Below are 25,086 nucleotides of genomic sequence, written 5' to 3'. Positions count from 1 at the left end.
TGATGCTGAAGGTCTGAACTCAGTGCAGGAGAATGGGGAAAAAAAGATGAGACACACAGAAATATTTAGCATTAAGATGTAATGAGAATTAGCCATTTTAAATGCATGTTTATTACAATGAAAGCCTAAAGCATCATGGGAAGCACCTCGCTCGAGGCACAACTGGTACATTTTATTGTTTGTTATGATGGAAAATTTTATACAAACTGCAATCGGACTTAAACCAGTTAAACGACTGCATGTAGAGGTGATGCAATCCATTAAAAACCCTGTGTACCTTTGATCAGGGAGATATTTTACGATGACAGGTCCTTTCATGGGTGGTGTTTAAGTTTAGTATCCTAGAGTGAGCTGTAGAGAGAGTCGGAGTGAATGAACTCACACGCTGAAGACACACAGACCAGAGGTGAGCAATAACTCTCTCTTCAACAGCTAAATAATATCCTTTAATCCATAACCAGTTACAGCAAGATCAGTACATGCATGGTGTTTTTGTATTTTGTGATTTACACATTTCAGATTGCAGATATTTCATAATGCCTTTGAAAATAGAAATCTTGTGATTTTGCGGTTATATTTTGCACTCGTGAGTTCATTCAACACCTCAAAATTAATGCATGATTCATTATGTGTGAAAGCCCGCAAAATTATTTAATTCTGACATTAAGAAGTTGTTTTTTTCTTCTCATTTTCTTATGCTTGAAGTAAAGTTACTGTGCAATTATCATTCTCAATATTAGATAAATTATAAGTCACTATAAGCATTAGAATATGCTGCCGTTTATAGAATAATTAATTAAAGAAAAATGAAATTGTCATCCTTTAATCACCCAGTTGTCATTTTAAACTACTTTAAATCACCATAATGATTGTCCATGTTCAAATGATTGCAGAATTTTTGTTTCCTAACCAAACTGATTTAATCTAAGAATTTATTGATTGAATTAATCCTGATATTCTGACATTCTTCTGAGTTTTCAGTAAATCGTCTCTACTTTAGTACTTCCTTATCAGTCCTTAAGTTTCACTCTTGATGCAAATTTCTGTCATTTTTTTCCTATTGCAGAATCAAAAGCATGAATGCTGTAAATGCAGTGCAACTGTTCATTCTGGTCTGGACTTTTACTGCTGTCTGTCAAGCTGATGGTAAGAGAATAAACTTTCCCCTAGAAAGAGTGCGTGAGAATTTTGAGGAGGGAATAAATCTAAGATCATGACGAAAAAATATCAAATCATATTAATGTATGAAGAGTTCAGATGCAAAAGCCTCTAAGTGCCATTTGAAAATTTCTTCTACAATGGTAATGTTTATCAAGCTTGTATATTTAAGTTCAATAATTTCACTTAAATGACAATTAATAGGTCATTTGCATTGCCATTTAAGTGAAATTACTGAACTTAAATATAAGAGCTTGATAAAAATTATCATTCTAGAAGAAAATTTCAGATGGCACTTAGAGGCTTTTGCATCTGAACTCTTCATATATATATATATATTTAGAATTAAGATGTAATGAGAATTAACACATATAGATTTAATCATAGATTGACCTTATACAGGCCTATAGATTTACACAATAGAGGAAAATCCATTAGAGTCAGAGAGCAGTGTCACCCATAAAGATCAAATTATATTGATGTTCTAATGTACAAAACCACAAAAGAGTCACTGTATAATTTTTACATTACTTACATGAACACAGACACAACAGGTCTGGATGTGTTGTGATCAGTTGCTGTATTATATGATATACATTGTTATTTTTCAGATGACATCAGTGTAAGCTGTGAGAATGTGACTGGAACTGTGAGTGAAGAAGTAACTTTCAACTGCAGCGTCTCTCTGAATAAGTCTGGATGCTGCACTGAATTCTATAAGTTTCTGTACCCTGAGAAATATAATTACTCCGAAATCTGTAGAAAAGAGTTTCCTCAGGACTCCTGTGAACAGAGAAACAGCTTCACATGCAGCTTCAGTTCAACTACAGTAATGACTGGACCATTCAGATTCTTTGTGCAAACAAATTGTGGAAATGAAAGAACAGAATTCACTGTGAACATTACAGGTATATAATTGTCACGTTTTGAGCTTATTTGTTCATGTTTAGAGTATGTTTTGGCTCTGTTCTGTATAGTTTCTAGTATGTATTAATTGGTTCTTCCTGTTTGTCGGGAGTTTGTTACTTTTGGAACACAGAAAACAGCCGTTTAGTGTCTATAGGGATATCATATCAGTATATTTATCATTTTAAATCGCCTGTGAATAAATGACTCAAGATGTTAAGGTATAAGAAGGAAACTGATGATCATAGTTTCCAAATTGTGAAATCTCTCTAGATATTTGATTTTAGAGATGTTTAGATCTGGTCTGTCTGTCAAGAAATCAGTTTGATCAGATTCTCAGCAGCAGAAATGTTTTGTGAAGTTTGTGTGGAGAATCTGACTGTCTGATGTTTGATAGGCTGAAGTTGACTTCATGTTTTAAACAATTCTTTTAAACCGTTATTTGCACCTTTTCAGATCCAAATAACAGAGATCCTGGATCAAGAACAGGAGATAATCATGGATTAGAAGATTTAGTTGTGGGCTGTTTCATCCTCATCATCCTCATCATCATCATAATGACAATCATGTACAAAACTAAACTACAGAAAACCTTGCATTGCAAAAGAAGATGCTTCTGGGCGAAAAATACGATGATGACAAGAGCAACTTTCCAGAAAATGAGATCTGACTCAGCAGAATGAAAGTTTTGTTTGACTTTAAATGTGAAGATCATGAAAGACAAAAGCTTTAACTCCAGTAAACTATATCTGTACATAGTACTATCTGTTAAACCTCAAACTACTGAAATATATTAATTAATATATTAATTAAAGTCAAGCCTGTGTGAACATTGAGGCGGTGCAGTAAAACCCAAACTGTGTTTGGTGTCGCTCTTTTTTCTGACTTTCAAGGAATGTACATAACGAATGTCAATTTGGTAAGAGGTATTATACCTTAAGTATGGAAATGATTTTTACTTTTAATATTCTGTATCTGCAATTTTCTAATGGTGTGTACAGTAAGTCTTTGTACAGGATATTTTTTATTATTAAAACAAAAATAAAATTGGAATGAATAAACACGTGATGCTCTCTAAAGATGAATATCTGGAAACTTTTTTTAATCAGGTGATGGGAACACAGAACAGTATTTACAGTATACCAGTTAAACTAGTAAAGTGGGTGATGCCATATTTATTTAAGTAAAATGTACTGTTTGTCCAGTAAATATTTAGATATTCATAGATTTTAAAAGAGATTTGCATGATTTTAGTTTTAGTATTAGCCAAAGCCTAATGATTTTAGATTAACCTTGAGATTAAATCTTTGAAATATGATAAATGATTTGTATTTATGCATTTGGCAGATGTTTTTTATCCAAAGCGCCTTATAATCAAGGTTTATATTTGATCAGTTTATGCATTCTCTGAGAATCAAACCCATTATCTTGTCTAACCTTTACCACCACATACTCTTCTGTTTGAGTGACATGTTTACTGAGAAATAAAATGACTAATGATCCTACAGCTGATAAAAGCAAACTGTCAGGTGTGGAGCATTCAGAGTTCACATGAGATCACTTCAAATCAAGTGTGTTAAAGCAACACCAAATAACTTTTCCTCTTCGGTCCCCCTACAGGTTGAAAGCGGAATTATCCATTACCGCTGTCGAAAATAATTTAGCCTACTGCAGCCTTCTGTCGCGCGTAAGCTCGCAGTTTATGGAATGAACGATGTCCACAAACAAGGTAGAGTATGTTGCATGATTTTATGAAATGTATTGCGACATCAGAAACGAAGAAAAGCTAAATAATGACTATTGCAATGCTTGCCGTAAAGCAAGTCAAATTTGCAGTTTCTTATGTCTCATTCGAACTACAGAAACGCTACCCGGTCTGGCAAACTTGCGGTTATAGCAGATATACTGTAGGGTCGCAAAGCGAATGCAGAAGTGCCTTTCACCCTGTTACGAACCACTGAAACGATCTTTGAAACATTATTTTAAGGTAAAAAATTATCTTTAGTGTTGCCTTAAATTCAATCAGTCCAAAACAACTGAAACGATCAGATGAAAGGGCCACCATAGAGTTTTCAGAGAAATTCAGTCTGGAACATATAAGAACATTTCATCAATCATAGAAGAAGAGGGTCCAGACCCTTCACTCTCTCTGCTCCTCTCAGGTGGAATGAGCAGCAAAACCTCCACCTGAATTTGACTATTGTTGGTTTTATGATAAATTGATTTTGTTCTTCAATTGTAAGTCACTTTGGATAAAAGTGTCTGCTAAATGCATGATTGTAATGTAATTTCATCACACTGTATATGTTTGTTGTGCAGGTTACTCTTTGACCAGTGTATTTTTCATTCCTGATGCTGACACTGACTGACAATGATGTACAAGACTGTGAACTGCACCTGTTCAAGTCTTTTGTTTTGACTTTTAAATCGGTGGGTGTCAGTAATCTGGCGGGGGTCAGAATTCGGCACATGTGCCTCAGATATAACATCTCATGATAGCCTACTTTTAATGTGATTATAATAGTGAAAATTCAACTTTACCAAATGTAAACACAATTCTTCAATCAACTTGATGTGATTAAGCTCATATTTGTAGTAACCATTTCGCAGTGATATATGTGGCGTATGCAGATTTTAATCACAATAAACAGACATGTAAACTCTTAATCACATCTGTTCCTCTCTGACCAAAGTACACATGTGATTGTTGTAATGTAGGCCTACACAAATGACGTTGTCACACGCAGATTCGTAAAAATTCGTGATAAAGAAGGCATCACATTTTTTGGGTGATGAAGAAATTGAGTTAATGTTTAGTGACATGAATATAATGTGGTATTATAAAAACACTTTAGGCATGGCACCGAAAAAAAAGAAAGAAAAAAAAATCTAAAATGAAATGTGTTTTGCATTTGAAATCAACTACTTGATTTCAAAATTAAATTGGGGTAAATTGGGGTATGTGAATAATTGCGTCAATAAAAAAATATCTTAGTGAATAAACAGAATAATGAAAATTGCATGTAAAATGGGCTAATCTGAATGAAGAGGTCTCTGCGATATTCCTCAGGCTACTCTGGCAATTGGAAATAATCACATTATTTGGGCACATGTAATAGGCTATTCTCTGACTCTGACTCTTTTTAGCTCAACCAAAAGGTCATGCTTGTGCTGATTTGCGTCCAGTAGGGGTTCAATCTTCAGCTGGCTGGCAGGAGCCACTGGCATGTCACGTGACCTGGCAGTGTCTGGCAGTCTGCCTTTTGGCAAGTTTCAGAAACCATTTATTTTTGCCAGTTTTTCTGTTCCTTCCTCTCTAGCTCATTTAATATCGTTAGCCTCATAGCATAATTGCCTAAGTTTTTTTTTTTTTTTTTTTTTTTTTTAATATCACTTAGGCAATTATGGCTGCATCTGTTGAAATGATTATGTTATTTTGTATGATTGATGTTTTGTGGCCGGTTATCCCAAAGCAGTCAAATGGCTGTGATCACGACTGTTGTTTACTGACGTTGCTGGACGCTCAATATAACGCGTTGTCTCCTGTCACACTCGCTGCAAGGAAATAAATTGTTTTCTTTTTTTTTAATATGTTCTCTTGCATTTATTCTTCTGTAATAATTCATGTTTTGGCGCCGGTTATCCCAATTGAAGAAGTCAAATGGCCGACCTTCAAATGCGTGAAGCCAAAACCGTGAACGAATAGAAAAGTATCTGTGAGGCACACTATTATTGTACAAAATTCCCAGCAGAACTTGAGCATACTTGGCTGATGTATGCGCAAAAAAAATGTATGCGGCAGCGTTACCAGTACCAAGGTGGAGTTTTCCTGGCATTTTCCTTTTTCCTTGTGTGGTATTGCTGTGCGTTCATAAGTACGTAAGTAAAACTATTTAATGTCATTGTAGATGTTTTTCAGAGAGTGTCAGAGCGTGATTCAGTTTATTTTACCTCAGAAATATTATTGTGTCAATAAAACGTTAGACCTACAATCGGCGCAATGGTCACATATTCGACGAATCATCCTGTCATATTTTATCAACGATGTTTATTCATTTGGGAAAGGGAGTTGCTTGTCATATGTTGATTCAAATATTTATCCAATGTCTTATCGGCGTATTAATGATGATGTTACAAAGAGCACGTGGCACGGGAATGCTAGAGAAGCGCACACACTTCAGTAATCTGACGCATGCGGCAGCCCGGTCTGTTTAGCTTTATTTATTGCCCATATATTTCAATAAGCTCTGGTTTGCTGTTACTTAATACATCACTTCATAGTTACTTTATAACTTCTCCGTGTATATTTATACAGGTATTATCTGTGTATAATCTGTCATATCATTTATATTTATCATCCTTATTTTGTTCTCCCACAGAAACAACTTTTATGTGTAGGGGAGAGCGGGGCACAAAGTAACGCTTTTTGACTTTCTCAGTTTGTGTAAATCTACTTATGGTTCAGAGTATTTATTTTTTCCCACATTAATTTCCCACATGTCTAGTACAATTATGTGGTTTTGTTTTATTATTACAGTAGGCTATATACTTTTTTCTTGATATACCAAAGAATGGAAGTGAAATGTGACAACATGCTCCATAGGTGGGGTACATTGTAACATGACCATATGACAGCTTAAATTGTTATCTGATCTAATAATAAAAAAAAATTATATACAAGACAAACTAAAATATTTTCTAAATAAAATACAATTATTAACTTTTTCATATAAAATAATGGCATTTTTTTAATAATTAAATGTTTCACTTTATTTTGATGGTCCCTTTAACACATTCTGTTGACTATAAGTAACATTGCACCTACATGTCTACTAACCCTCATTAGAGTGTTAGCAGAGTATTAATAGACTGGTAGGGTTAGGGTTAGAATAAGTTGACATGTAGTTGCAAAGTTACTTATAGTTAGTAGAATGTCTGTTGGAGGATCATCACAATAAAGAGTTATCAGATATTAAGCAAACAGTCTACTAATGCTCTAATAAGAGTTAGTTGACATGTAGTTGCAAAGTTATATAGTCAAGAGAATGTTCAAAAGGGACCATCAAAATAAAGTGTTACCGAATTAATACAAGTATAGAATATAATAGCATATTTCTAATAGGGGCACATTGTTTCCCTTTCGAAAGCTACAATCGATGCTGCGCTGCTCAGCGCATTGGGAACGTCTTTAATCGTGACCAGCTGTGAATATTGTGTATAACACGTCAATGAAATTGACCCGGAGGCAATATAGCCTCGGTCGGTGACGTCATCGGCGCGCCCCCGCGACACGAGGCTATAAGTAGATGAGCCACAGGTCAGGTGCATCGTCAGGTCTTTTGTCTTCAGACCATTACTGTGCATGTGTGAACGTCAAAACTCTCTCTCTCTACCTTTTATCTGCTACAGATCTTTGCTAGGAGTTAGTTTATTCAGGCAGTGTGCAGAAAATTTCTCATTTCTCAAGCCTTTTCTCTCTCGCACATCAAAGAGTTTAAAAAGAGGAGAAATGAGCCAACAAAACAATAAGTGTTGTGTTCCTCCATGCTCCCATTCCATGTCAGAACTGGATACACACACTTACTGCTTGCTTTGTTTGGGAAAGAACATGCTGCCCTTGCATTTGAGCATGGTGATTGCGAGCACTGTGGAATGTTTACAGTTAAGTGCTTGCGTTCGCTTTGCTTATTTCAAGGGGTAGCGCCCATAAAGATTGTGGGGCTAGCGTGCGATCTGGCTGAGAAGCGAGAGACGTTGGTTCCCTATCGCTCGCTCTCTCTCCAGATCGCGATGTCCTTTTGCCTGACTACCGAAGCGTGCCTCGGCGCTTCTTCGGCTCGGGCAGAGGACATTGATCTCGTGGGTTTGTCGCCTCCGAGCGTTTCTCCCGTGATGATAAAAGGAGATCGCTCGTGGCGATCGCTTGTGCAGTGACCAGATTGATCTGATCACAACAAAAAGAGTCACATAAAACACAGTCTATAAATAAATAAAGATTGTAAATATTTATGTCTTGTGTCCTCGACATCGAGCCATTCTACTATCGCGGGTGCGAGGGCACGCGATTATATGATATTGCCTCAGTTTGGAGAGACGATCGCGGGCTATCTCTCCCCTGGGATCATATTATCAGATGCATTTTCAGCGGTTAGGCTGGTACTGCGTTGTACACCATGGCCGTGTGAAAAGCATACCAGGTTGATCTTATGAAAGATTTAAACACAGCCTCTCATCCAGACCGTGTTTGCTTGTCTGATTGGGATGTGTTTATTGCTGAGGAACTGATATTTATATTTATATATATAATATTTATATAATATAATATAATTATACATATATATGTATGTATTATATATAATATAATATTGTCTGGCTGTTTTCTGGACACATTTAATTCTGAAGAATTAAAGCTGCCTCTGAACACATCTCTCGTTATGGTAAAACGTTTGAGATGTTCTGGTGGTGACTTGAGTGATGGTCGGATTACAGCTAGACTGCCCTCCTTGAGGATCTCCATGACGTTAACTCGGTTATGGGAAAACCTTATTCTTCGTGCATCTTTGTGCCCTTGACGTATTAAGACTATCATGGGTGCGGGGCTGTGTGGTTATACGATGATGGGCCAGTCTGAAGAGACATTTTCTTCTCTTCTTTTTGCTCATCATCATTTTAGGAGGGTTCAAAAGCAGAGTGTAACGAGTTGCGCTCCCCCTCGTGAAAACTGGGGACCGGCTCGTTGTACTCAGCAGCTGCATAATAGACCTAAGACAAAATCCTGAGGGTTGTTTTGTCCCAGGTCTGTGGGGGTGTGCCCCTATGGGACGAGACATGTAAATCAAACAGCTCCTACCTGACACCCTCACGAAACCATGTACTTCCTCGCCACCTCTGGTGATTCGGGGAGCAGCGGTTTCCAGCGAAATGTTAGATGTTCTGTTGCTTTTCTGCTGTCATCCAGGACACGGAACATCTAACATCACCTCAAAAGGAAGTGTTAAGTTGATACCACTCTCAGAGAGTCTGGCAGCGTGGAAACTTCTGCCAGGTTTTTCTATGTGGGTATTAAGTACAGTACAAATAGGATAGAATCCAATTTATTAATCGTCCTCCGCGTTTCAACGGCGTGGTATTCACTTCCGTGAGACCGGAACTGGCGCATGTACTGTTACAAGAGCTACAATCTCTGCTGAGAAAAGAGGCCATAGAACATGTTCCTCTTCCAGAGAGAGAGTCAGGCTATTACAGCAGATACTTCCTGGTCCCCAAAAAGGATGGGGGGTTGCGTCCAATCTTCGATCTTCAAGGCTTAAACCGTACAGTTAAAGCACTCAAGTTCAAGATGTTAACGGTAAGACGATCGTGTCGTAAATTCAACATCACGTTTGATTTGTCACGATCGATCTGAGGGACGTATATTTTCATATAGAATATTGCCACAACACAGGAGGTTCCCAAGTTTGCTTTTGGGGGCAAAGCTTACCAATTTGGGTCCTTCCATTCGACCTAGCTATGTTATCTCTAGGGGGCTGAGGTCAACGCCAAGGGCGTTCTCTCTCCCACCCTGAGGGTAACATGTTTGGGGTTAAATGAGACTCTGTCACCATCGGGCATAATTGTCTCCCGCTCGTGTCAGGACCAATTTTAACATCCTAAGCAACATCTAGCTAGGTCAGGACATTACATGGGTCTCATGGCAGCTGCGTCCACAATGATTCCTCTGGGCCTTTTGCGCATGAGACCATTTTAGTTGTGGCTCAAAACGGGGGATTTCAACTACAATCCCCAAGGGCAAATAAAGGCAGGAACACTCGCTGAGTGCTTCGTGTCCTTTCTAAAATCCATGTTTATGGTGAGTCACGCGCTGAACGCTTCGTGCACTTTCTAAAATCCATGTTTATGGTAAGGGTTACGCGCTGCGGCTTCGTTCCCTTTCTATGTGGTTCAGACCCCGGTTCCTTGCTTTGGGTCCCACTTTAGGTGCGTCTCGCTGTCACAGAATGCTAACGGCAGACGTCTCCCTGATAGGCTGGGGAGCGGTCTTAAGTGGTCGTCCAGCTCAAGGGGAATGGGAGGGTCATCAGCTCAATTGGCACATCAACTGCCTCAAGCTGATGACTGTATTTCTGGCCCTGAAATACTTTCTCCCTCAGTTGAGAGACCGTCATGTCCTAGTGCAGCACAGCGGCAGTCTCTTACATAAATTACCAGGGAGGTTTGTGCTCACGCAATCTGAACAGAATAGCGAGGCAGATCTTTCTCTGGGCCCAGGAAAAGTTCCTGTCACTCAGGGCAGTGTACATTTCAGGGCACCTAAATGTGGGAGCGGATTTACTGTTCAGACAGAAACTACCGATAGGGGAATGGAAACTCCACCCAGAAGTAGTCAAACAGATTTGGACCAGATTTTACGAAGTGGTGTTGGACCTCTTCGCCTCTTATCAGAAAGCGCAATGTCCCCTCTACTTCTCTCTGAATCACCCAGCCCCTGGGTCTGGATGCGATGGCGCACACATGGCCCAGAATGTGCCTGTATGCGTTTCCTCCAGTTTCTCTGCTCCCAGGAGTTCTAGCCAGAGTTTGGTTCTCCGAGATAATATCTCTCCTCAACGGCTCGCCATGGACGATTCCGGAGAGGAGGGACTTTCTGTTTCAGACGGAGGCCGCGATATTCCATCCCAGGCCCAACCTCTGGAACCTTCATGTTTGGCCCCTGATGGGTACCAACTGAGGGACACTGGGCTTTCGCCTGCCGTTATTGAGACCATTCTAAGTGCTAGGGATTCCTCCACTAGAAAGAGTTATGCCAACAAATGGAGTGTCTTTGAAAGGTGTTGTACATAATGCAGATCCGGTCAACTGCCAGATTGCTTCAGTTCTGGATTTTCTGCAGGAAAAATTAACAACAGGCACATGCCCCGCCACTCTCAAGGTTTATTTGGCCGCTCTTTTGGCTTGCCATGCCTTGGTTTACGAGGTGCCACTCGGGAGACATCCTCTGCTCGCTTGTTTCATTCGTGGGGCCAGACGACTGAGGCCTCCCGTAAAAACCAATATCCCATCATGGGACATAGCAGTACTCCTAGAAGGGTCTGGTTGAGACACCTTTTGAAACTCTAGAATCAGCGTCTGAAAATTTCTGACTCTAAAGATGTTTTTTCTTATGGCAATAACTTCTTTGAAAGAATTGGGGATATGCAGGCTCTGTCGATTTTGCCACCCTGCTTAGACCCCAGGAATGGTGAAAGTGATTTTGCATCCTCATCCTGATTACCTGTCTAAGGTGCCTTTTTCGGCTATACATCCTGTCACGCTTGAGGCCTTCTGCTCTCCGCCATTCACAACGCCGGAACAGGAGAGATCTCATAGACTATGTCCAGTCCGTGCTCTTCAGGCCTACGTCCACCGCACTAGCTAGTAGCGTAAGTCAGAGCGACTTTTCGTCTGTTATGGGGGCCCCAACCGATGGCTGCCGCCACTAAGCAGACCATGTCACATTGGGTCAGGGATGCTATTGCTCTTGTCTATGAGGCGCGCGGTCAAGCTTCGCCAATGGCTTTAAGGGCTCACTCCACCAGAGGGGTCGCCTCCTCTGCTGCCTTGGCAAGAGGTGCCCCTTGCAGTTTATTTGTGATGCGGCAGGCTGGTCCTTTCCGCACACATTCATAAGATTTTATAGTTTGGATGTTCATGCCACTCCGGGCTCTCATGTCCTTGAGTCGACATCGCAAGCTAATGTCTAGACCTTCTTACGTTCTTGTGAAACACACCTGCACAACCGTGGGAGTCCAGACATGTTCAAGCATGGCGGCGTGGGTATTCTCGTTCCCAATGCGCTGAGCAGCGCAGCATCGATTGTAGCTTTCGAAAGGGAACGTCTCCGGTTACTTGACTGTAACCTTGTTCCCTGAGAAAGCGGAACGAGATGCTGCGCTACTTTGCCGTGCTGAAGATGTCCCAGGACTGCTCTTCAGACAAAATATCCTGACGATGCACCTGTGGCTCATCTACTTATAGCCTCGTGTCGCGGGGGCGCGCCGATGACGTCACCGACCGAGGCTATATTGCCTCCGGGTCAATTTCATTGACGTGTTATACACAATATTCACAGCTGGTCACGATTAAAGACGTTCCCAATGCGCTGAGCAGCGCAGCATCTCGTTCCGCTTTCTCAGGGAACAAGGTTACAGTCAAGTAACCGGAGACGAACTCAGTGTGACAACATGCCCCGACTGCACAACTGGGATTTAAACCCGGCTAGTGTCTTCTGCTAGTTAGCGAAGCATTAAAGGACTATCTCAACTGTTAAAATAACATATTGGAGATTAAAATAATATCAGATTTGTCTAATTTTAAATAAACAAAAAATAGAGATGAAAAATTAACTTAAGTAAGAAATTTACGCTTGCTATGGTTTAATAAATGTCTATGGATATCTTCCAAAAGTTTTTTAATTTTGGCGCAATTTTTTCTCTATATTGTGTTGATATGGCAACTAGTAAATACACCAAGTTTCGTCATGCTAGCATGTGTGGAAGTATTTAAAACAAGTGTGTTACAACTAGCCCCGCGTTACGTTGTGCCCCACTCTCCTCTAGGCTATATATCACGCAAACCTGTCTAGGACTTGCAATTTTATGGCCTAATAAATATTGAGAATGGACAAGTTCACTCTGGAGTTGCTGCAGTTCTTTCTAACCGAAGAATTAGGCCAGTTGAGTTCCAACCATCCCACTGCTATATTACAAAGCAATGATCATAAAGCCACTTTAAATAAAGTGAAAGTCTCCCTAAACATGGGAAGCAAGCAGCTCGCTCAAGGCACAACAGTTGTGACATGTATTGTTTAATGATGGAAAATATTAGACTTCAATCATATTTTCACACATGGTTCAACAAATGCATGTAGAGGTGATGCAATCCATTAAAAACCCTGTTTGACGAGGGAGAGATTTCACAGTGACAGGTTCTTTCATGGGTGGGGTTTAAGTTTAGTAGAAAAAAACTCTCTCATGAAAATAATCTCTAAATTGCTTTTGTTCCTCTATTATAAGACATTTTGGATAAAAGTGTCTGCTAAATGCAGGATTGTAATGTAATTTCATTTCATTGCATATATTTGGATTCCAAAGTGATTATAAATGCATGTTTATTAAAGTGAACGTCTCCCTAACACATCATGGGGGAAGCACCTCGCTTGAGGGACAACAGTTGTGACTTGTATCGTTTGTAATGATGGAAAATATTAGGCGAACTTCATTCATATTTTGAGACATGTTTAAGGATTGCATGTAGAGGTGATGCAATCCATTAAAAACCCTGTTTACCTGGGAGAGATTTTGCAATAATAATTTGGCACAACACCTGTTCAAGTCGAACAAGCCTTTTGACAAACGTGACAAAAAGTCCATGTGATGTGTGTGTGTGACAGATGTTCAAAAGCAGCTTTACTAAACAATGTGCCTTACAAAGAACAAAATGTGTTCAGGTAAACAGATAAAGCAACGACACACTCCTTGTCCCCAAAAAATCTTCAATATATGCTGGGTTTGTATTATGTAATTTACACATTTTTTTTTAAGTTTTCTCATTTCAAAATGTCTAGGAATAGCCTACTAAACTGTAGTGTGTGTGTGTGTGTGTGTGTGTGTGTGTGTGTGTGTGTGTTTGTGACAAATTTGTCTGTGTTGCATTGTTACCGTGCTTTTGAGTTCAGCCAGTGAAGACATTGCAATAGAAATTGTAACAGCTTTCCATTAAGCCGCTGTGGTATTGGTAATAGGAGTGAGCAAGTAATTAACGTGTATAAACTCCATGAACACAGATGTAAGATGCATCCGGTGTCTTTTATTTATTGTGCTCTAATTAATAAACGTTGCTTCCAATTAGCTTCTTGTTGTGGTGTCGCAATCTTTGTAGTTCAAAGTCCATACCTTGCAAATTTCTGTCGTGGCTCAGCAGAAATATTTCCACGAGAGGATGTTTTTCATTGTGTTCTCTGTGCTTTAATAAATCTTGTGGTTTCGCGGTTGTATTCTGCACTCACACGTCCCTTCATCCCCTCAAAATGAATGCATGATTCATTATGTAAGGAATAATTGACAAGGGGCCATTGAATAATAAGAAAATAAAAGTGGAGTGCCCGTTACATGTGTTCATTATTTTCTAATTCAGTTTATCTGCTTCAAAAACAGTGCCATTATTACCTAACTAGTGAGAAATAACCAGCCCTGTGGTATAAAGAAAAATGAAATTGTCATTTTCAATCACCCACATGTCATTTCATATATATTGTCCACGTTGCTTCGCTATGTTCAAATGATGGCAGAATTTTTGTTTCCTAACAAAACTTTTAATCTAAATATGACATTCTGCCGAGCTTTCAGTAAATCGTCTCTAATTTAATCTCTAGCTCTTCCTTATTAGTCCTAGTTGTTTCAGTTTCACTCTTGATGCAAATGTATGTATTTTCTTTCTGTTGCAGAATGAAAAGCATGAATGCTGTAAATGCAGTGCAACTGTTCATTCTGGTTTGGACTTTTACTGCTGTCTGTCAAGTTAAACGTAAGAGAATAAACTTTCCCCTAGAAAGAGTGTGTGAGAATTTTGAGGAGGGAATACATCTAAGATAATGAAGAAAACAAAATTACATTTATTAATAAAACACAAGTGGCTCTTTTTGCAAGTGTATCCATGTGTTTATGGCTCTGAGTATTACATCCAGGGATTCAAATTCAGATTTAATTTTGAACAAAATCAATTACAGCCCTTGTGACCCTCCCATTACCAGAGATTAAATCATATTAAAACTCAAAAACACATAATGCAGTGGTTTAATTTATGAATAGGTTCTCTAATGAAAGAGTAACAGTATATTTATTATATGATTGACATGGACACAGGCATAAGAAGTCTGGTTAAAACTTTAATGAGATGTAAAAAAAAACAAACAAAAAAAACAGATCTTTATTATTGTTCAGTATTATATGATATACATTGTTATTTTTCAGATGACATCAGTGTAAGCTGTGAGAATGTGACTGGAACTGTGGGTGAAGAAGTAACTCTCAACTGCAGCGTCTTTCGGAATAACTCTCAAGGCTGCATTAAATTGTCCAAGTTTATGAAATATACAGACAAAACAGAAATCTGTAGAGAAGAGTTCCCCTGTGAACAGAGAAACCGCTTCACATGCAGCTTCAGTCCAACTACAGCAATGACGGGAGAATTCGGATTCTTTGTGCAAATGAAAACTGTACCATTAAAAACAAATTTCACCGTGAACATAACAGGTACTGTATAAAATAATTTTTATTATAATTCAATAAATGTTTGCAAATGTAAATTTTTATGATATTTGATTGCAGGTTTGTCAATTTCTGCTGTTTTATGATGCTCTGTAATCTGTTTTAACGATCTAAGCACATGGTCTAAAGCGCTTGGCGCAGTTGCACTCAGGGCATGTCTTAAACCACTTTTGCTAGTTTAACGATGGGAAAAAAACTCCCGGTGCATGGTCTAAAAAGGTTGGACTTATTCTCATATTGAGTAGTGGGTGTGTTTTGGGCTTACCGTGCAATAAACCAAACAGTGTCAGTACAAAGTATACAAAAGCCAGTTGCTCATGGCGGATTGCTATTTACATGATGGAATGAGCAAGCGGAAAGACTGAGCGCGTCTCCAGAGAGCATCTATTCTGGTCTGCTCGTGCGCGAGGTTAAAGAGCGTGAGCAGACCATCTACGACCACAAAATCGTATTTTCAGTCAAGACTACATGATCTTGTGTTTCTCTACTGACTCTGATGCACATGGTTAAAAGAAACAGCCAGGATGTTGCATACAGATAGTGTATATATTACTATTGAATATATAAGCTCTAATTCATAATAAATAATAAAATATGTGACCCTCCCATTACCAGAGATTAAATCCTGTTCAAACTTTAATGTACAAAAACACGTAATGCAGTGGTTTAATTTATGAATAGGTGCTCTAATAATGAAAGAGTCAATGTTTATTATATGATTCACATGGACACAGACACATGATGTGTTCAAAACACAAAAAAAACACAGACACATGATGTGTTCAAAACACAAAAAATTATATACTATATATAATTATATACTATATATAATATAATAATTATATAATTATATACTAAAGATGCTATATACATTTTTTTTTTTATTATTATTGTTCAGTTGCTGTATTATATGACCCTTGTATTTTTTTCAGATGACATCAGTGTAAGCTGTGAGGATGTGACTGGAACCCCAGTTAACACAGAACGTTCCCCTAATGTTATTTTTTGGTTATTTTTTTGGGAACCAAATACTTACGTTAGGGGAACGTTCTTTTTTGGTTTTATTTTTATGTAACAATAAAATAACGTTCCCAGAACGTTGCTGGGTGGTTACCATAAAAAATAACGTTCTGGGAACCATAAACTAACATTCTGAAAATGTTCTGGGTACTAAAAACTAACGTTATGGGAACCAAAAATTGTTAGCTGGGACTGTGAGGAAAGAAGTAACTTTCACCTGCAGCGTCTCTCAGAAGAACTCTGAATGCAACATTACAGTGTATAAGTTTCTATACCCTGATAAATATAATGACTCCGAAATCTGTGGAGAAAAGTTTCCTAAAGGCTCACAGAGAAAAAACTTCACATGCAGCTTCAATTCAACTACAGTAATGACTGGACCGTTCAGATTCTTTGTGCAAACAAATTGTGGAAATAAAACAACAGAATTCACTGTGAATACAGCAGGTACAGTGTTTAATACTGCTGTTTATAATTGAATAAATGTTTGCAACTGTACTTTTATTTTCAATCTACTAACAGTGGTTTAAAATCTGTTAACAGAGCCCAGTAAACAAGGACCTGGAAAGAAAGGTATACATTCTATTATTGATTATTGAGCTCCGTGTTACTTATGGAACACAGAAAACTGCTCTATAGTCTCTTTTCAGCATATTTATAATTTTAAAAGTCATAGTTTCCAATTTGTGAAATCTCTCAAGATATTTCAGTCCGCGTGATTTTAGAGATGTTTAGATCTGGTCTGTGTGTCAAGAAATCAGTTTGATCAGATTCTCAGCAGCAGAAATGTTTTGTGAAGTTTGTGTGGAGAATCTGACTGTCTGATGTTTGATTGGCTGAAGTTGACTTTATGATTTAAACAATTATTTAAACCATTAATTGCACCTTTTCATGGATTAGAAGAGGATCCTCCATCTAATAATTTTGTTATCACTGTAGTTGTGGGCTGTTTCATCGTCATCGTCATCGTCATCGTCATCATCATCATCATCATCATCATAATGACAATCATTTACAAAAGTAAACGAAACTAAAAACCTTGTGTATTGCAAAAGAAGATGATTCTGGGCGAAAAATACGATGATGACAAGAACAACTGTCCAGAAAATGAGATTTGACTCAGCAGAATGAAAGTTTTGTTTGACTTTAAATGTGAAGATCATGAAAGACAAAAGCTTTATAGGAACTCCAGTAAACTATATCTGTACATACAGTATCTGTTAAACCTCAGACTGGTGAACTATATAACTCTATATAATCTATCTAAATAGTGTATAATAGTATAGTAGTATAATAGTAGTGTAGGTTTTAACACTATGTTTCTGTTTTATATTGATTTCTGGGAAACAATTATATATCATTGATCTCTATTTGTGTGTGTGTGTGTGTGTGTGTGTGTGTGTGTGTGTGTGTGTGTACAGTATAACATTGTTATATAGTGCTTATATTGCTTAAATATTAATTAGATGGATTAGTGGCCCAAGATAAAAAAAAATATGATCGATCATCACTGTCCAAATAAGCTTGAGTAAGCCTGCAGTGCACATCCCTATTAAATGCACACACACAGTACTGAGGTATGATTTATACTGAATTGATGTATGCTGTAAATGCAATAAACATTTTAATAATATATCTTGTCAAGTCTAGTTACTTCTAGATTTTTTTTTTTTTTTTTTTTACAACATATTAAATAAAATGAATAAATGTGTGGATACTGATCTGGAAGAAATGGAAGAACCGCAGTGGTTCTTTGTAGAACCTTAAAAAAAAAAAAAAGAGTTCTTTGTAGTACCAAAAAAGGTTCTTTATGGCACTAAGGAAAAAAATGGTTCTTTAAAGAACTTTTCACAAAAATGAAAATGTTTCTTCTGTGTCATCGACGTGAAAATCCCTTTTTGGTTCTTCATGGCACCTTTATTTTTAATAAAGTCAAGCCTGTGTGAACATTAAGAAGCAATGCAATAAAATAATGAATGTCAATTTTGAATTTGGTCAATTATATCAAAGTTTTTTTTATATAAATAAAATTAAATATATATATTTTTTACTTTTAATGTTCTGTACTTGCAATTTTCTAATGCTGGAAACAATGTGGTTTTGTACAGGATTCTTTTTAAGAAAAATGTAATAAATAAACACGCCTGTGATACTCTCGCCTGTGAAAACCTTTTTTTTCTCATCACATACAGTATACCAGTAAAACTAAAGTGGGTGAAGGGTAGCCGCACAGAGATCATCTGAGTTTATGCCAATAGATATTCATAGATTTAGAAGAGATTTGCAGAATGATTTCAGTTTTAGTATAAGCCAAAGCCTAATGATTTTACTATAAGTTTAGATCAACCTTGAGATTCATTTTCTGAAATATGAGCAATGAAGTATATTTATGAATTTGGCAGATGTTTTTATCCAAAAGCACCTTACAATCAAGGTTTACATTTAATCAGTTCATGCATTCCCCAAGAATCGAACCCATGATCTTGTCTAACCTTAACACCATATACTCTTCTGTTTGAGTGACATGTTTACTGTCCTGAGAGATAAAACTAAATGATCCAACAGCTGATAAAAACAAACAACTGTCAAATGTCAAGCATTCAGAGTTGAGATCAAATCACTCATTCATCAGATAAAATCAAGTGTGATGAATTCAATCACATATTTTGAGTCCACAACAAATGAGAAACGCTCAGATGAAAGGGCCATAGAGTGTGTGTGTGTGTGTGTGTGTGTGTGTGTGTGTGTGTGTGTGTGTGTGTGTGTGTGTGTGTGACAACATGCCAGTGAGAACAGATGGAAAAACTGACTGACTGATTTAAAAACTGAACAAATAATGACATCTTATTTTCATTTAAGTTTTTCAGTACCTATTTAATATCTACTGCAAGGTGGCTTATAGCTGATATAATGCATGCAATTTAAGAATGACAACTTGGTTGATGACAAGCAAATTTACAAAACTGCCAAATTCAAAACCTATTGTACTCAATATTTACTGGAATAAAGGGCCTTCTATATAAACAACAAGATATTTATATAAATGTTAGATTTAAAAAGGACAAAACACAAATAAAATACATTTAAATCAATAATAAATAAAATTATAATATTTATTATTTACAATATTACAAATAAATAATAAGTGAGGTCATCAAAATGTCACTCAGCATTGTAATAAAATAATGATTCACTCTTTTTAGTTTGTAAACATGCCTGAAACACGCACAGCTTTGTGTCATATCTGAGCTTTTCTTTCACTTCTCTGAATCACCACAGAGCTCCAGTTTACTTTCTCCAGATATGTTTCATCATTTCATAATCTATCATTATATAGCAACAACAATAACACCACAGTGATATTAAAACACTTAAGGGTTCAGCTTTTTAAAAGGAGTTTCTGGTCATTTTCAGGTGACACCCCATAGACACAGCTCGATTATTATTTCTCATTATGCAAAAAAAGTTTGTTTCCAGAAGAAAATAGCGTCACAGTCCAGCTTAAGTAAGTTCAGTGTTGTTTCATTTTTGTTTTAAAAAAGTTATTAATTTAGTTAATTTATATATATATATAGGTGCAGGTCCTCCATCTGGTCTGGATACGGCCCGGATCCATCTGATTACAGTAAACCTCGGAATAAACAGAAAGACTAACATTAGCGTCGATGCTATTCTTCTTATAATGAAACGGGTACATCCTGTGTTATAGGAAGTGTTCCCGGTTCCGGCTGACCTAGTTTATGCAGCCTGATAATCATTTAACTGATTTGAATAATGAATGTATAATTTTCTATGTGTATGCCAGGTCAAAGAGATGTGTTTTTGAACAGACAGAGTTGACAGAGTGTGTCTGCTTCCTGTACAATGTTAGGAAGACTTTTCCAGAGATTTGGTGCTAAATAGGAGAAGGATCTACCGCCAGCAGTCGATTTTGATATTCTAGATATTATCAACTGGCCAGAATTTGAGATCGCAATAGACGTGATGGACTATAATGCATTAAGAGCTCGCTCAAGTACTGCGGAGCTAAACCATTTAGTGCTTTGTAAGTAATCAGCAATATTTTAAAATTTATATGATGTTTAATAGGGAGAACCGAGCTAATACGATCATAGTTCCTGGTTCTAGTAAGAACTCTAACTGCTGTGTTTTGGACCAGCTGTAGTTTGTTTATTAAGCGTGCAGGGCAACCACCCAGTAGAGCATTACAATAATCTAGCCTTGAGGTCATGAACGCATGAACTTACTGTTCCGCATTTTTCATTGAAAGCATATGTCGTAATTTAGATATATTTTTAAGATGGAAGAATGCAGTTTTACAGATGCTAGAAACGTGAATTTGAAACGAAAGATTGGTATCAAAGAGAAAACCCAGGTTCCTAACCGACGATGAAGACTTAACAGAGCAGCCATCAATTGTAACACAGGTTAGTACGTGCGGAGGTTTTTTGTCCAATCATTAGAAACTATTTTTTTTCAGAATTAAGTCATAGGAAATTACTAGTCATCCAAATTTTTATATCAGCCAATGAATTCTGTTAATTTCTTGAATTGGCAAGTTTCGTCGGGGAGTGAAGAGATATAGCGCTGAGTATCATCGGCATAACAGTGAAAACTAATCCCATGCTTCCTAATGATATCTCCTAAGGGTAGCATGTACAGAGTGAACAGCAACAGTCCTAGTACTGAGCCTTGTGGTACACCATACTGAACGTGTGATCGATAAGACATTTCTTCATTTACTGCTACAAACTGATAACGGTCAGATAAGTATGATTTAAACCATGCTAATGCAATTCCACTAATGTCAACATAATTTTCGAGTCTATTTAAAAGAATGTTGTGGTCAATGGTATCAAATGCAGCACTAAGATCAAGTAACACTAATAGAGAGATACAATTGAAGGGAGTGGATTGGAATCCACTGCTGCTTCAATGTATATGTAATGAGTGATTATAATCAAGGTATTAATCAATATTTTTCCTTCTAAATATCAAATGAGTTGAATGACTCCTCTGGAGATTTTACTTTGTTATAGAAGTTACCAGTGTGATTACTGAAATGTTCTTTTCATGTATTCATTAATGTCAGTATTTGATATTTGAATGCAGTAACATTGCTTGCCTATTTATCCCAGCTTTCAGAAATTAAATAGGGACTGGTTTTGTGTTTGAGAAAGGTCTTCAACATGTTAAAACACATAGGGGTCAGTTAAAGCCTATAGTTTCCATTTAGGATAAAGTGTCCTATCCTGAGACTGAGAGAAAGAACTTGTTATCTTGATGTTTTGAGACGAGACTCCTGTTTATAGTTAGAGCCTGGCCAAATCCAACCTTGGAAAAGATGTGTGCCGGGTGTGTGTCTTCTTGCTTACAGGTTAAGGAACGACTGGCATTGTTGGAGATTGATTGAGTTGTTGTTCGAGACATGCTGGCACCCAGCAACCCAAATTTGCGACCTGGAAGGTCATGACGTGCCTAACTTCAGGGTCCGAGTGTCAGCGGCATAATCTATGGAGATATGCTTCTGTCTATCTGTATATGTGTGGAAAATTACTATGTTTATCAATTTCTTGGCCAATAAGAATCATTCAGCCTGTAAGCAATGACGTAGCTTAGACCTTGGAAATGGTATATCTGCTGTGATCTTTGTAACTGTAAGTGGGGCGGCCTACGAACTCCTATGTGAGTCTTGAAGCTGACTTCTGCTGATGAAACTGCAAACTATCTTCAGTAAAACTTTTCTTCATTTTTTTATAATTCTGACTCCGGGTCTTCTTTCAAACATCTGGTCCTTGGGTCCTAAACTGTTAACCCCTAACACAATCATTTGGATAGCAAATCATTTGTAACTCTAATGAGAGCAGTCTTAGTACTATGGTTCGCTCTTTTACTATTACAGTGAAAGTTTCCCTAAAGCATCATGGGAAGCACCTCGCTTGAGGCACAATGGTCGTCGTGGCTTGTATTGTTTGTAATGATGGAAAATTTAATACAAACTGTATTCATACTGTGACGCATGATTTAAGACTCAGTTTGCATGTAGATGTGATGCAATCCATAAACCACCCGTTTACCTTTAATGAGAGAGAGATTCTAGATTAACAGGCTGGTCTTGTCATGTCACTGCTGTAAAATCACTACATTGTACATCAAACAATGTACAAAAAAATACTTTATTCAATCATAATCTTATCAAAAAGTCACCAGTTGGGATTTTTGATGTTCAACACCATTTTCCAGAAACAATATTTACCCTTTGAACCACAGAGATCAAAGCAATTTCAGTCTGTTGGAGAACAGATAGACAGACATGTCGTTTGAGTATCAGCCAAAAGCTCCTACAAAAGATGTGTTGAATCGATCAAAGACATTGAGGAGAATATCACTGCTGAAGTTGTGTTTATGGTTTAAAAAAGATTAATGCACTTTCCCAGAGAAATTCAGCCTGGAACAATTCAGTTGCTTTCTCAAAGTCACTTTCCAGACCCTTCACCCTCTCTGCTCCTCTCAGGTGGAATGAGCTGCAAAACCTCTACCTGAATACGATTAGTGTTGGTTCTATGATAAATTGCTTTTGTTCCTCTATTGTAAATCACTTTGGATAAATGCATGATTGTAATGTAATTTCATCTCATTATGTTTGTTGTGCAGACTACTCTTTGACCAATGTATTTTTCAGTGGCTGATGCTGACGCTGATGCAGTGATGTAAAGATTATGAACTGCACCTGTTTAAGTGTTTTGTTTTGACTTTCTTTTAAACCAGTTAGCTGTCAGTCAGTGTGCCTCAGACTATAACATCTCACACTGACTATTATTAGCTCAACCAAGCTTTCACACTTGACCTGTTTGCCTGTCCCGATGCCAGGAATTTGAGCCCAGTGGGGTGAATGGAAAACTGTGGGCGAGACACAGTACTGCTATTACAAAACAAGGATTCCAAAGTGATTATAAATGAGTGTTTATTACAGTGAAAGTTTCCCTAAAGCATCATGGGAAGCACCTCACTTGAGGCACAATAGTTGTGGCTTGTATTGTTTGTAACGATGGAAAATATTAATTAGACAAACTGCATTCATATTTTGACACATGACACAATCTATTGAAAACCTGTTTAACCTTGATGTGGGAGAGATTTTGCAGTGACAGGGATTTATTCTCAAACGTATTTCTAGCCTAGGCCTACAGTTTCAATAAAACGTTCTGAATTCCCTAAAAAAAATTATGAATATTTATTATTTAAATTATTTTATACGATTTTTTTTTTTTTTTTATGGACGCGCGATCTACTGCCAGATTCACACTATGCCTACTGCGTGAGCACGTGTTTCATTTCAACGGCCATATTACACTAGTGCGTCCACTAGCGCGGAGCAGAGCGTGAAGTTGAGCTTCCAATGGAAGTTGAGCTTTAAGCTCGCGCGTGAGCGTGAAGCTAAACTTCTATATGAACTGAACACGCTCGCTCTGCTCCGCGCTAGTGGAAACGCACCATACAGATTCTGGGAGTGTGCTGTGCGGTTTCGTGTCCTTTCAATGGAAATGAAACTGCCTCGCGACGCCCATGTATGTGTGAATCCACTACAGAGCATAACAGCCTTGTAGGCTACTTTCACTGTACTTTGCAAAAAAAGTTGCAGAAAGAGGCAGAGTGTAAGCGAGTTTGTTTTTAAATTTTATTTTCAGTTCAAAACATGTCGCTATGGAGATGCATTGTCTACTAGATTTAGTTCAGTTTTTATATATATATTTTTTTTTATATAATTTGCTGCATTCTTTGTTCAAATGTATCTTATCTTGAAGTGAAACAGATGTTTATTACATTATGCCTGTAAATGTTGGGTTCACTAGTTTAATGTGTTTAATAAAATGTTTAATGTTGCATTCTTGAAGCAGGTTATCTATAACATTTGGGTTCACAAATTATCATTTATATTATGTATATATTTATATGTGCAAATTTATCATTTACTGGCACTTTAGGTATCAGTGCCGAAAGTTGGGTTGACGTCAAACTGACGTCAGAACCCAACGTCATATTGACGTCGACATCCGACGTCATACAGACGTTGAATTTTGGTTCGAAATGAGGAGGTGTCAGTGCCCAGGGGCGTCTTACGGGAGAATCCCGGGTGATTGAGTTCCTTATACTGTCTATGTTGAGTTCGCACTCTGTGCAGAAAGTCAAAAGATTCGAACGTGTTTTTGCAGCGGTGAGCAGTGTTGCCAATCACATACATGGTTGTTGATCTCTTGTACGCAATGGCCAATCAGAGGGGGTTAGGTTAGTCAGAATCCACTCACTCACTGCTAAAAACTCACTGCTTAAAAGTTTGTATAGCCTACTATTCATTGCTAAGTTATGCAGTACGATGCAGTAAGTTGTCAGCAACTTCATTGATGATAAAAGAACTTTGTGTTTAACTGATAAAGCGACAGCATGTTATTGATAGTAAAGGGAGGGGTCTAGGCTTTCAGTCTGTTTTAATGCTGAGGACCGACAGACAGTTACAGCTGCAACGTTTTGGAAGTAACATCAGAGAATGTCTAATAGGAAGAGAATTGGCACTCTCTGCTTACTTCCGGTTTCTGGACTGGCTTCAGTAACACGTCTCTGTCCATGCGGGGGCGCTCGCAGGCGAGTGCAGAATGAATGGAGGTCTATGGCGAAAAACCCTAAAAATCCACTTTTCTCA

General features: G+C 37.7%; 1 protein-coding gene and 1 long non-coding RNA gene across 5 annotated transcripts in view; both read left to right on the top strand.

The window, feature by feature from the left end:
- LOC311305915 (uncharacterized protein) overlaps positions 1-25,086 on the top strand; it is a 258,116-nt gene that overhangs the window by 45,174 nt on the left and 187,856 nt on the right. The gene's annotated exons all lie outside the window — the stretch shown is intronic.
- Positions 5,858-17,850, top strand: LOC311305918. Its single transcript, XR_014630093.1, has 5 exons — positions 5,858-5,943; positions 14,546-14,625; positions 15,072-15,353; positions 16,932-16,961; positions 17,328-17,850. It is a non-coding gene; the product is annotated as an uncharacterized lncRNA (long non-coding RNA).

The sequence above is a fragment of the Rutilus rutilus genome (genome assembly GCF_951802725.1).
Source record: "Rutilus rutilus genome assembly, chromosome: 16".
In the NCBI taxonomy this organism is placed as follows: domain Eukaryota; kingdom Metazoa; phylum Chordata; class Actinopteri; order Cypriniformes; family Leuciscidae; genus Rutilus; species Rutilus rutilus.
This window is presented reverse-complemented; position numbering and strand designations above follow the sequence as displayed.